General features: G+C 35.8%; 1 long non-coding RNA gene across 1 annotated transcript in view; it reads right to left on the minus strand.

The window, feature by feature from the left end:
- Positions 1-349: 349 nt before the first annotated feature.
- Positions 350-13,816, minus strand: part of LOC309637606 — a 216,530-nt gene continuing 203,063 nt past the window's right edge. The window contains exon 2 of the long non-coding RNA XR_014250701.1: positions 350-642. This is a non-coding gene — a long non-coding RNA (uncharacterized lncRNA). The remainder of the gene's footprint in view (positions 643-13,816) is intronic.

The raw sequence follows: 13,816 nt of genomic DNA on the forward strand, positions 1-13,816 counted from the left end.
GTAGGTCAGTTTCTTAAAACTATGCATTTTCCCAGCAGCCCAATCATTGGTATTTACCTTAGAGAATTGAGAATATACGTACACACAAATATGAAGCATCTGTGGCAGGTAAAGCAGTATATCATGAATGAACAACTCCTACTATAAGGCGTTGTGGAATGTCTTAATGAATTTTCAATACACAGATCATACTGTAACTATGCTGGAAGACCCTAGAATAAAGACAAGGATGGGTTTCTGTTTTCATCAACCATTTAGTTGATGAAACCATTAAGCCACTTTTTTTTTTTAATCTCATTTTTCATCTTTTTCATAGCCAAGTTCTTTTTTTTTTTAATTAATAGTAATCATTTATTTATTTATTTTTATATTTATTTTTGGCTGTGTTGGGTCTTCGTTTCTGTGTGAGGGCTTTCTCTAGTTGTGGCAAGCGGGGGCCACTCTTCATCGCGGTGCGCGGGCCTCTTCACTATCGCGGCCTCTCTTTCTGCGGAGCACAGGCTCCAGACGTGCAGGCTCAGTAGTTGTGGCTCACGGACCTAGTTGCTCCGCGGCGTGTGGGATCTCCCCAGACCAGGGCTCAAACCCATGTCCCCTGCATTAGCAGGCAGATTCTCAACCACTGTGCCACCAGGGAAGCCCCTAAGCCACTTTTTTTGAACACTAATCTTTTCAAAAGGAAACGCATTCTCTTCTGTTCTTTTTTAGACTGCAATAAATCTAATAATGGAAAAGAAAACATTCTAAGAATTACAAATGCTGACATTCATTATACTTTAAGGAAAAGAAGATAATATATATCATTGAACTATTTACATTTCCATAGAGACAACTGGCATTCACCTAGTGATTTCATGATCAAAGATACTCAGATTTTTTTTTTTTCATCAGACTTCAATGTAATGCTATGGACTAGCTCTTTAACTATAGGCCCTGGAATATTTGTTCTAACCATAAAGGGGTGTTTGTGTGTGTGTGTGTGTGTGTGTGTGTGTTTTAAGAAGTTATTGATGGCAAGAAATAGAGTTACATGTAACAAAATACCAAGAGGGATTTAGTAGGTCTCATAAAATGCTGCATCCAGTGCTGTGACAAGCCTTATAATGTCAGAGAAATGAGAGGCAATAAAGTCTTCCTTTAATTTATGATTGGTGAAGCATCTGCTAAGATGAAGTACATAAACCACAAGGCACAAGTATGAGAATGTGTATGCCTTACCATAGGTTGTAGTGGAGAGGGGCATAAAGAAAACATTGCACAAAACAGGAAATTTCACATCTTCTATGTCTAATTGTGCTGAGAATTATTGACTTGTATCAACATGATTTTACACAGTATTTAAAAGATTAAGCAACTCCCTTTCCCACTACTTAGACTTTAAGCACATATTTCATTTTTTTAATTTAATGAGCAATTTATTCTAATAAGTGGGTGTGTTAAGACTTTATCATTTATACTTCATTGTTCAATGTGTGTTTGCATGTTTACAAAATAGAGCAAGTATTATATTCATATACACTTTGTTATTCTCCTCTGGCACTGGCTTTCCTTCAAAGTTAGGTTTGAATGCCTAGCATTTTGATGACTCTTTAATAAATGCATTGAGTGTGTAAGGAATTTGATTTGTTTTATTCAACATTTGTGCATGCCTGGAAGTTAATTGCATGACAATTATCTTAGATCTCTTAAACTGTAGGAATTTGGGGTAGTAACATAGGCTGTAACTTTGCAAAATTGTTACAAAATATAAATGGCTTTAGTGTTTAAACCAGTGATACTTAGGCTATGATTAAGAGCATCTCCTTATGAAGAAAAACCCTCCTTGATTCCCTACTAAAATTAAATTCTAAATTTAAATTTTTAAGTTTTAAATTCTAAAACTATTCCTATGTCTGTATTTTAAATATATGAAAATTTAAATCATGTATAATAGTAAAGTTAAATGAAAGCTCCCACAGATGTCAATTTGAACAGGCAAATTTGGCAAAGTGGCCTCTGATTCATTTTTGTGATGATATTTGTTGAAGACTTACTATAAGTAAATCACAGAGAAGTGGATTTGAGCATATTTTAATGTGCTTAATAGTTGATTTTTCTTCAGTTTTATACAGAAATTCCAGAGTATTCTTTTACCCTCAAATGAAAGGAAGAGTCTCCATTTATCTGTGCCAAATTCTACAAGCAGAGTTAAATTTTGATTACTTTTATGTTAAGCATTGTGCCTGCTGATTCTGCATATGAATATGCTTATTGATGTAGGTTTTCCAAATATAAAGTCTCATAAGTGACTATGTTCACAAGCATAAATACAGTGACATAACTCAGTATTGGCTCCTTGACTCACAGACATGGTTATTCCCCTTTCACAGGGGAGCCCTGAGAAATAAAATTATCTGTCCTACGTTACATAAATTGTAAATTGTAAAAATGTAATTCAAAACTAGCTCTTCAATTTTTGAATGCAAAAGATTTATTCTTACTATTTTATTAGTCAAACTATGAATAATTTTTAATTTTAATGATACAGTTTAAGCATACAAAAATCAGCTCTTTCCAGGGAAACTGTTTCAGTCCTATGATTGTAAATTGCTTAATGATTCCTATACCTAGCTGTGATTTGGAATCACCTAAAAGAACTTTTTAAAAAATAGTAAACATTCCTGGGGATGAATCCTACAGATTCTGAGACAAGTGTGGGTGGAGCCCAGTGTTCTTCTGTCTATTCAATAAACTCCTTTGGTATTTCTGTTGTGTAGCCAGGTGTGGAGTTGCTGGGGACTGAGATGTCCGACTTCCCAGAACATTGAGTTTTCTCCCAGTTCCTGTGGCTCTTACTTGCACAAGTATTTTCCCTCACCTAAGAGAAGGATTGTTCACACAAGGTTGTAGATTAAGAAAGTGCCCAGGACTTTCTAGAGTGAGTTAGGCCATTGGCAGAAATTAAATAAGACAACAATTATTTTCCTTAAGATTGGCCTCTTGTTTTTCATTCCCCTAATAAAATTCTAGTCATATGCATTAGTCATTTATTCACACAAATATTTTTTCAGTATGTATATTCAATTTATTATTTTAAGTCAGCAACTATAAATATTTCATATTTAATGAGCTTTTTCAAGCAAAGAGGCGCATATAGGATCTGAGGTAACAAATTCTAGACTTCTAGATGAATTATGATCTGGTGACTGTAAACATCAGGTAAAAATACTGGGTGTGGGATTATGTTGTGCAGAAGATACATGATAGCACTTTTTTTACACTGGTCCACTTTATTATTTTAATTAGAAGTTTCTCATTGAACATAATAATTTGTAACTAAGCAAAATACTACGAAGAACATAATCTTTTATATCATACACTTTTTTTTTAACAATCGATCCGTCTTTCCAACTACTTTTGGCTTCAGAATTTTCAGACCTACTGAAATGTTGAAGTAGTATAACATTGCATACACTTTCTCTAGAGTTATGGTTGTTAACCTACTCCCTCTGCATGTTTGTCTATCTACCCATACATGCCTTTTTTGGCCTGCTAAACCATAAGAATACAGTTTACAAGAATTAAGATTCTTAACTCTAAAAATTTGGTGTACATATCCTAAGGAAAAGACATTCTCCATGATCTCCATACCCTTATCACACCTAGGAAGATCAGCATTAATAAAATATCATTTAAGATAGACGTTATTTACATTTCTCCCAATTGTCCCCAGTGGTGTTTATAGCTATTTCTTTTTAAAATTCAGTTCAAACTCAGTCAAGTGTCATGTGTGAGTTTTTTATTTTTTAGTCTCTTATAACCTAGAATGGTCCCCTTGCTGTTTTTATTACTTTTTCATGACATTGCATTTTTTTAAGAGTCCAAGCTCATTTTTGTTTATCCATTGTTGTTATTGTTGTCACCAGTTTTTGTGGAATGTTATTCATTCTGAATTTTCTAGTCAGTTTCTCATAGTTTGTGATAAGCTAAAGATTTTGGTCTAATACATAGATGATATTAAGTATTTATTATTGCATCATGTCCTGTTTTCCACTGTTGGTGTTGCTAATTTGATTATTTAATGAAGGTAATGACTGTCAGTTTTCTTCATTTAAAGGTTCATTTTTCTCTGTGATTAAGAACTAATTTGTGGGGTGGTACAATGATACTTTATGAAAAGCTCTTCTTTTTTCTCCTTTCTGTCTCTAACCCTCATTTTGTTTCCTTATTAAAAGTCATTGTCTAACATTGTCACATTCAGTGCTTTTCAGCAGTGAGAAAAGCTGTAAAACTATGTCCCTGAATGTAGAATGTCCCATTTTCACTCACTATATTTGTATCAGTAAAGGTGGAACACATTATTCTGCGGTGATCATGTGGTCTCCATACCTTGGCCGGCCTCAATGAGATTTTATTATGCCATAGCTGAAGGACAGTAGCTTAATGAAACTTAGTAGAGGTAAAGCTCTTGGAAGTCATTTAGTTTTCTATCTACTAGAGTTTCCTCCAAAGAAATGCTACTGTAGGCACCTAACTCTTATTTTCTTTAAATTTTTTTAGCTTTTTGCTTTGAAATAAATACAGATTCTTTGAAATAAATACAGATTTCAAAGATTTTGAAGGAGGGTCCTTTGCATCCTCACTCAGCTTCCTCTGATGTTAATATCTTGCATAACTATAATACAATATCAAAACCAGGAAATTGACATTACTACAACACACAGGTTGGAGTGGGGATTGAGTTGGCCCACCCAGGCTGTGAAGATACTACTGCAGACAAATCAGCCTTCCTGCTACTGCCTTGGTTGTAGAACTGCCCTGATGGGCTTAGGACTTCTCACTAACTCTTCGTTGGACTTCCCTTTCCTTATCTTTGGCCCAGGAAAGTAGGCATTCTTGTTTTTCTTGTCTGTACTTTGGTAACTTTGGACTGTAAAACTCTCTGGTGCCCAGTCTAGGAAATATGGGAGATAAAAAGAAAACTAAAGGGCTTCCCTGGTGGCGCAGTGGTTGAGAATCTGCCTGCCAATGCAGGGGACACGGGTTCGAGCCCTGGTCTGGGAAGATCCCACATGCCGCGGAGCAAATAGGCCCGTGAGCCACAACTACTGAGCCTGCGCGTCTGGAGCCTGTGCTCCGCAACAAGAGAGGCCGCGATAGTGAGAGGCCCGCGCACCGCGATGAAGAGTGGCACCCCGCTTGCCACAACTAGAGAAAGCCCTCGCACAGAAACGAAGACCCAACACAGCCATAAATAAATAAATTTAAAAAAAAAAGAAAAAAAGAAAGCATCCCTCCCATTGCCGCCTCACTCCTTAAAAAAAAAAAAAAAGAAAACTAAGAAAGTTCACCACACTATATTTCCTCAAGGTCTGAGCACCCTAGCCAGTCTGACTTCTACTTTTCAGCTTCCAGAGTCCTTTTGTCATTCTCTTTTTATTTATTTCCAGGCTATTCAGTTGTATTGTGAGGAGACAAATAGGGAAAATTGAATCTATGCCATCTTTTTTTTTTTTTTTTTTTTTTTATAAATTAATTAATTAATTTATTTTTGGCTGTGTTGGGTCTTCGTTTCTTCGTGCGAGGGCTTTCTCTAGTTGTGGCGAGCGGGGGCCACTCTTCATCGCGGTGCGCGGGCCTCTCACCGTCGCGGCCTCTCTTGTTGCAGAGCACAGGCTCCAGACGCGCAGGCTCAGTAGTTGTGGCTCACGGGCCCAGCCGCTCTGCGGCATGTGGGATCCTCCCAGACCAGGGCTCGAACCCGCGTCCCCCGCACTGGCAGGCAGACTCCCAACCACCGCGCCACCAGGGAAGCCCCGAATCTATGCCATCTTGTTGTCTTTCCTTAATTTTTATTTTAAGTATTTATATTATATATTATTTTCATTTATGTCTTTACCCAAAAATGGGACTACCATTTTCTAAGAGGAAAAAAGTCAACAATATTCAGCTGAAATAAGGAAAATATGCTGTGATGCTGCAGTCATTTTTTCTAATCTCAGGCTGTTTCAGAACATGCAAAATACCTTGCAGTCCCTCATTGCTTTGGGAATTATATGTAGTTGATATCAACATATAGTGTTAAAGGAACTTACTTTAGATTAGAATTTGAAAAATTTAAATTTCTATTATCTTGAACTTTGAAGCCAGGAAATATTTTCAGTTACACATAAGCCACGTGTTAAAGACTGGCTTAATCAAGACAGGTACCCTGTTAAGGTCAAGATTAAATGTGTGATGTCCTCTACAGACAAACAAACAAATAAAAACAAAATGAAAACTTATTTGGGCTCTGAAATTTAGTTTGTCTAAGAAATCCCTGCAGTAGTAAAGCTATTCTAAAGTTTTGGCCTAATCTAAAGTTAATGGACTTCAACATTTGGGGGGTCATGCTTTCTTACTCTGTTTGCTCAGAAACACATTATGGAATGTGTATAGGGTTAGAAGTAAATGGATAGAGAAGTTATAAATGAACACAGATGAAAATGAATTTACTTCTTAAACTCTCTTGTGAAAATGCAAGTGTTAATCTCAGAATATTTTGTATTGGGTTGGCCAAAAGCTTCGTTTGTTTTTTTCCGTAAGATGGCTCTAGTAGAGCTTAGTTGTCTTTAACTTCATTCGAAACAATTTTATTAGATTGTATTGTGACAGCTGTCATATCAGCGTGCATTTTTTAAAAAATTTATCAAAATTGGTGAATTTTTGTGTAGCCATTTTAATATTGAAGATGGAAGAAAAAAAGCAATATTTTCGTCATATTATGCTTTATTATTTCAAGAAAGGTAAAAACACAACTGAAATGCAAAAAATAAGGATTTGTGCAGTTTATGGAGAAGGTGCTGTGACTGATTGAATGTGTCAAAAGTGGTTTGCAAAGTTCTGTGCTGGAGATTTCTTGCTGGACGATCCTACACGTTTGGGGAGACCAGATGAAGTTGATAGCGATCAAATCGAGACATTAATTGAGAGCAATCAATGTTATACCATGCAGTATAACAACATACTCAAAATATCCAAATCAAGCGTTGAAAGTCATTTGCACCAGCTTGGTTATGTGATTTGCTTTGATGTTTGGGTTCCACATCAGTTAAGCAGAAAAACTTTCTTGACTGTATTTCCACATGAGATTATCTACTTAAACGTAAAAAAAAGTTCCAATTTTAAAACAAATTGTGATGGGCGATGAAAAGTGGTTGCTGTACAATAATGTGGAACAGGAGAGATTGTGGGGCAAATGATATGAACCACCACCAACCACACCAAGGGCTGGTCTTCATCCAAAGAAGGTGATGTTGTGTATATGGTGGGATTGGGAATCCTCTATTATGAGCTCCTTCCGGAAAATCAAGTGATTAATTCCAACGAGTACTGCTCCCAATTAGACCAACTGAAAGCAGCACTCGACGAAAAGCGTCCAGAATTAGTCAACATAAAACACATAGTCTTCCGTCAGGATAACGCAAAGCCGCATGTTTCTTTGATGACTGGGCAAAAACTGTTACGGCCTGGCTGGGAAGTTGTTATTCATCCGCCATATTCACCAGACATTGCACCTTCGGATTTCCATTTATTTTCGTCTTTACAAAATTCTCTTAATGGAAAAAATTTCAGTTCCCTGAAAGACTGTAAAAAGCACCTGGAATAGTCCTTTGCTCAAAAAGATAAGTTTTGGGAAGATGGAATTATGAAGTTGCCTGAAAAATGGCAGAAGGTAGTGGAACAAAAGGGTGAATACGTTGTTCAATAAAGTTCTTGGTAAAAATGAAGAATTTGTCTTTTATTTTTACTTAAAAACCTAAGGGACTTTTTGGCCAACCCAATAGATTATATAAGCCAACTATTCAAACATGTAGGAGTTAGTTCTCTGATACAGGCGAAGACTATAGAGAGTTTCGGAGAAGAACAATACAGTCAACAATCAAAAAATAATTTTGGCATTTCTGCAATGTAACTGCCCTCAGGGAAACTGCATTCTATGGGAGACTAAATAAGATGACAAATAACATAATGCAATTATATACAGTGCAATAAAAAGAATAGGAAATGGTGAATGGTCACAAGGGTGCGTATTTTAGCTGGGTTTGTCAGGGAAGACCTCTTTAGGGAAACAGGACTTTCACACCTTTAAAAGAAACCTGAAGGATGAAAAGGATCCAGCCATGTTAAGATTCTGGAGGAAAAGTGTTGCATGCAAAAGAAACATGTTTGATGAATTCAAGAAAGGCACGACCTCTTTGTCTGGTTGGAGGCAGGGAGGTTGGGGTTGTGTGGTAGGGAAGGATAATGTAGCGTTATTGAAAGAAGTTTAATTTCAATCTAGCCATAATTGGAAACCCTTAGAGAGTTTTTAAGAGAAACCCGATATACTCTATGCGTGTTTCTATGTTTAGGAAGTACACCCACTGCTCTGTGAATAACAAATACATGAGAGGGGCTGGAGTCACAACAAGGAAGCAGGAAGCTAAGCAGTTGTTTGGGAAGAAAGATGACTGTTGCTTAGGCCAAGGTGGTTGTGGTAGAAGTCATAGGATTCTCAACATATTTGGAGGTAAAGCTGCCAGAGCTTGCTGATTAATTTTATGTGGAGTGTGAAGGAAAGTGATGACTGTAGGGGAGTGCTAAATTTTGGGGTTAGGGTGCCTACGAGATTAGCACTGACATTATCTGCAATGGAGAATAACTGAAGGGTTTGGTCTGGAAATTAATTTGGAGTTGTGGACATTATGGAAAACAGCATTAAAATACACAAATCTGGAGTTCCAGGTTGAAGTAGGATGGGTATGTAAATTTTTGGAATTATTGTCTGTTCTGCCTTTTAAAGCCTAGGTTACTGTTGCTTCACTTAAAGAGCAAATGTAGGCAAAGAAGATAAAGTGGCTGAGGACCAAGACTTGGATTTTTGTATCTTTATAGAAGAGAGAGCTAGGAGGGGGTTGGAATATCCATTTATATGTACCAGTATAATTGCTTCTGTGGTCTAAGAGCAGAAGGAGAGTTAACAGGGGAAGGAGACAATGGATGAGCCATTCTGGAGGGCTCTATTAAAATTGACTGTGGTCAACGATGTCTAAAAAGAGGGAATGAAGCAAAAGACCAAAAGGCTGGCCATCTATGGAGATTCTATCAAGAGTAGAGCAGATGTCACGCATCTACTACTAAACTGCAGGTGGGAGCACCCAGTCTGAGTCAGGAGCAATGAGATATTCATGCTTTACATGGTAGAAATAAAGACGCAGGTCCGAGCAGGGGCAGAATAGGTGAGACCTTTGCAATAACTTAAAGTAGATAGCACACAAAAGTCTTAAAATACAATTAATTATAAAAGATAAAGCTGAAGTGGCATATAACACAACTGATGTAATTTCTACTGCATTTTTAAATTTAAAAGATACATGTACATATTAGAAAACTCATTGTGAAAGGAATAAAGTTCACTTTATCAACTTTCATTCATTCGGCAGTTATTAAGTGTTTTTTCTGTATGCCAAATTCTGTTTTAGGTGTACTAGGTGATGGAGACAGCAGTTAACAAGGCTTAGCTTCCATTATAGAGCTGAAAAGAAAGCCTTCCACTCCCAATTCTCCTCCTCAAGGAGGATAAAAAATGCATCAAGTTTTGGTGTATCTCTGAAAAAAAATAAACCAAACACACACGTACTATGGTATATGTGTGTGTGTATGCATATGTGTGTTTGCATACATATAGATAATACATTTATTGTATATGTTTATATTTATTATTGAAATTTTCTCTACATGATAATAGTAAATAGTGTTAGTAAATAGACCACTTTGTCCTTTACATTTTTTTTCATTTATTACTGTATTTCAGAAGCTCTTCATGATGCTATGGTAGATCTACTTTATTCATTTTATTAGAAACAATGTATTTCATTATGTAGCTGTACCACATTTTATTTAACCAATCTATTATTTTTTTTTTTTAATTTTTTTAAATTTTTATTTATTATTTATTTATTATGTTTATTTTTGGCTGTGTTGGGTCTTCGTTTCTGTGTGAGGGCTTTCTCCAGTTGCGGCGAGTGGGGGCCACTCTTAATCGCGGTGCGCGGGCCTGTCACTATCGCGGCCTCTCTTGCTGCGGAGCAGAGGCTCCAGACGCTCAGGCTCAGTAGTTGTGGCTCACGGGCCCAGTTGCTCCGCGGCATGTGGGATCCTCCCAGACCAGGGCTCGAACCCGTGTCCCCTGCATTGGCAGGCAGACTCTCAACCACTGCGCCACCAGGGAAGCCCCTAACCAATCTATTATTGATAAACATTTTTTTCTGCAAATTTTTCCTGTTAGAAATAATGCTGCACCTAGCATCCCAATTCATATATTAAGCACATAATTGCAAATACATCTATTTGTGAAGTAAGTTCTTAGCAGAGAGATTGCTGCATTAAATGTTTGTCTGTTCTTTTTAATCGATCAAAAGGCATTAAAGATGCTCATACAAAAGAAAAAAAATCTTTCTGGCAGTGGCAATATGAGCCAAATATATATCAAAGGTAGTTCTTTAAGAATACCCAGGATTTTAGAGTGTTTGGCTTAAAATCATTATCAGTCTTACTTCTTAGATAGGAAATAAGCTATAGGGAATGGCAGGAGATTACAATGAGCAGGTTCATTAATCAAATTCTACTTATGCTGCTGTTGGCTATTTATTTGTTTAAAAATAAATTTAATTTTGATTATATGTTGCAATATATAAAAGTGAACTTGGACATTATGTACTTTTGATATGTGAGATAGATGAATCTAATTCTGCTGGTAAAGCTCCTAAAATAGGGATTGGGCAATAGTAGGTACTCAATAAATTAAAATTATTGAAATAATTTATTCATGGCTCTAGACACTTGAAAACCATAGCAAGCCTCATTTGGAGATCCAAAGGGGTTTGTTTACTTCAGCAAAGCTGGCTTGTTTCCTTCCCCAGAGCTTCCTGGTTTATAGTCTTGTAGCTAGAAACCTGATTTACCAGCAGAACATGGTAGTTTCATGGGGCAGAATCACAGTAGAATCATGGGGCAGATTCACAGTAATCAAACATGCAAGACTTATGTATAGAATAAGACTACAAATACAGTAGTTTACAGTAAGAGCTATAACTGTTGAGAATGCTGAACGATGTCTCAGGTATTCTCTTCTGGGGGCTCTCAGACTCCCTCCCCCATCACCTTTAGTGGAGTTATGTTATTCATTTGAAATCCGGCCAACTCTCAGAAAATTTTTTCCAGCTTTATTGAGATATAATTGACAAATAACATTGTGTAAGTTTAAGGGGTACAGTGTGATGATTTGATTACACATGTATTGTGAGAAGATTACCTTTCAGTAAGTTTGAACCTTAAGATAAATAGTAATAGTAATGCTATATAGAAAAAACTAATTATCTATAAGTCCAAAATGATGTAAGTGAATGGATGAATGAATGAATGAGATAGAATTATTCCATATGATAGAATGTAAACTAATAAATATAGAAGTAACTATGATATTAGAAAATCACTATTTGGCAAAAACTGGAGTAAAAATCATTTCAGGAAGAATCATCAATTGTCACTACAACTACTGAGTAAATGTTTGATGATAAACATAGTATTTTTCCCCTAAAGAAACATATTAAATTCAAAGAGGAAAACAGGAAATTTATAATAGAGAAACCTGGCAAATACCTCCTTAGCCAAGTGGTCAAAGTTAAAATCACCATTAATAGTGATGTGCTTCCTAAATTAATGCCCTGAGAAGGACACAGCATCTCCTTGAGGTATTCCTGAAAAAAAAAAAAAAAAAAAAGCATAACCTGAATCTATCTGCCAGACCCAAATTGAAAGACAATCTACAAAAACAAAAACAAAACAAAACCTTATATTCTTCAAAAATGTCAAAGGCATGAAAGATAAAGCCTGAGGAACTATTCAAGATTAAAGAAAATTAAAGAAACATGGCAACAAAATGCAATTTGAGCTCTTGGATGAGATCCTGGACAGGAAAATATATTTCTTCTTTTGCATTTCTAATGCATATACAACATTAGTGAGATAATTGAGAAATCTGAATTTAAACTTTGATCTGAATAATGCCTATAGATTAGAAACTAGTAATGTTTCAATGTTAACTTCCTATTTTTAACAATTATAATGTGGTTATATGAGAAATATTCTAGTTCCAAAGAAATATACGCTGGAAAATTTAGGAGAAATGGGGTATCCTGTCCACAACTTACTCTTAGATACTTCAGAAAAAAATATAGAGAAAATGTATCTGGTAAAATATTTATATATTGATATTCTTGGAATCTGGGTGAAAAGTATAGTAGAGTTCCTTGACTAGATTATAACTTTTCTGTAAGTATGAAACTTTCAAAATGAAAAGTTTAAAAGTATTCTAAACCAAATATTCTGACTACTTTATTCTTAAGTCACATGTTATTATATTTTCCCATATGTACAGATCCTATCAAAATACTTTGCAAAAATATATTGTGTTACTTTTTGAAGATACATTAGTTTATTTTTGAAGCCAGTGTTAAATAAATATTGAATACATGAATAAAATATAATTTTAAAATAAAGAAGACAGGAAGGGAAGAAGAATGAGGAAATGAGATAGAGGAAATGAGTGATGTAGAGAATGGAAGAAAAGAGGTTACAGTAGCCCTCCCCTCCTTTATCCACCATTTAGTGTTCTGTGGTTTCAGTTACCTGAGGTCAACCCAGGTCCAAAAATATTAAATGGAAAATTCCAGAAATAAACAAGTGTAAGTTTTAAATCATGCGCCCTTCTGAGTAGCATGATGAAATCTTGCTCCACCCCTGCCCCCCACCCTGACAGGAAGCATCCCAAGCATCCCTTTGATCCAGTATATCCCACCCAGTAGTCACTTAGTAGCTCTATGGGTTATCAGATGGACTGTCCAGGTACTGCAGTGCTTGTGTTCAAGTAACTCTTATTTTGCTCCCAAAGTGCAAAGAGTAGTGATGCTAGCAATTTGGGTTATGCCAAAAAGAAGTCATAAAGTGCTTCCTTTATGTGAAAAGGTGAAAGTTCTCAACTTATTAAGGAAATTTTAAAAATCATATGCTGAAGTTGCCAACGTCTATGGTAAAAACAAATCTTCCATCACTGAATTTGTGAGGAAGGAAAAAGAAACTCTGGCTAGTTTTGGTATCTCACCTCAAACTGCAAAAGTTATGGACATAGTATATAGTAAGTGTTTGGTTAAGATGGAAAAGGCATTAAATTTGTACAATAAGATACTTAGAGAGAGACCACATTCACATAACTTTTATTACAGTATATTGTTATAATTGTTCTATTTTATTATTAGTTGTTGTTAATCTCTTACTGTGCCTAATTTATAAATTAAAATTATGATTATAGTTATGTATGTATAGGAAAAAAATCCACAGTATATATAGGGTCCAGTACTATCTGTGGTTTCAGGCATCCACTAGGGGTCTTGGAAAGTATCCCCCATAGATAAGAGGGGAAACTGCTGTACAGGTGTACCAAGGAAATATTGTGGGTTTGGTTCCAGACCATGGCCATAAGGTGAATATTGCAATAAAGAGAGTCACACAAATTTTTCAGTTTCCCAGTGCATATAAAAGTTATGTTTACACTATACTGTAGTCTGTTAAGTGTGCAATAGCATTATGTCTTAGAAAACAATGTACACACCTTGATTTTAAAATATTTTACTGCTAAAAAATTCTGACCATCATGTGAGACTTCAGCGAGTTGTAGTAACATTAAAGATCACAGATCACAGTAACAAATATAGTAAAAATGCAAAAGTTTGAAATATTGTGAGAATTATGTGACAGA

Source organism: Balaenoptera physalus, assembly GCF_965194825.1.
Source record: "Balaenoptera physalus genome assembly, chromosome: 11".
Classification (NCBI taxonomy): Eukaryota; Metazoa; Chordata; class Mammalia; order Artiodactyla; family Balaenopteridae; genus Balaenoptera; species Balaenoptera physalus.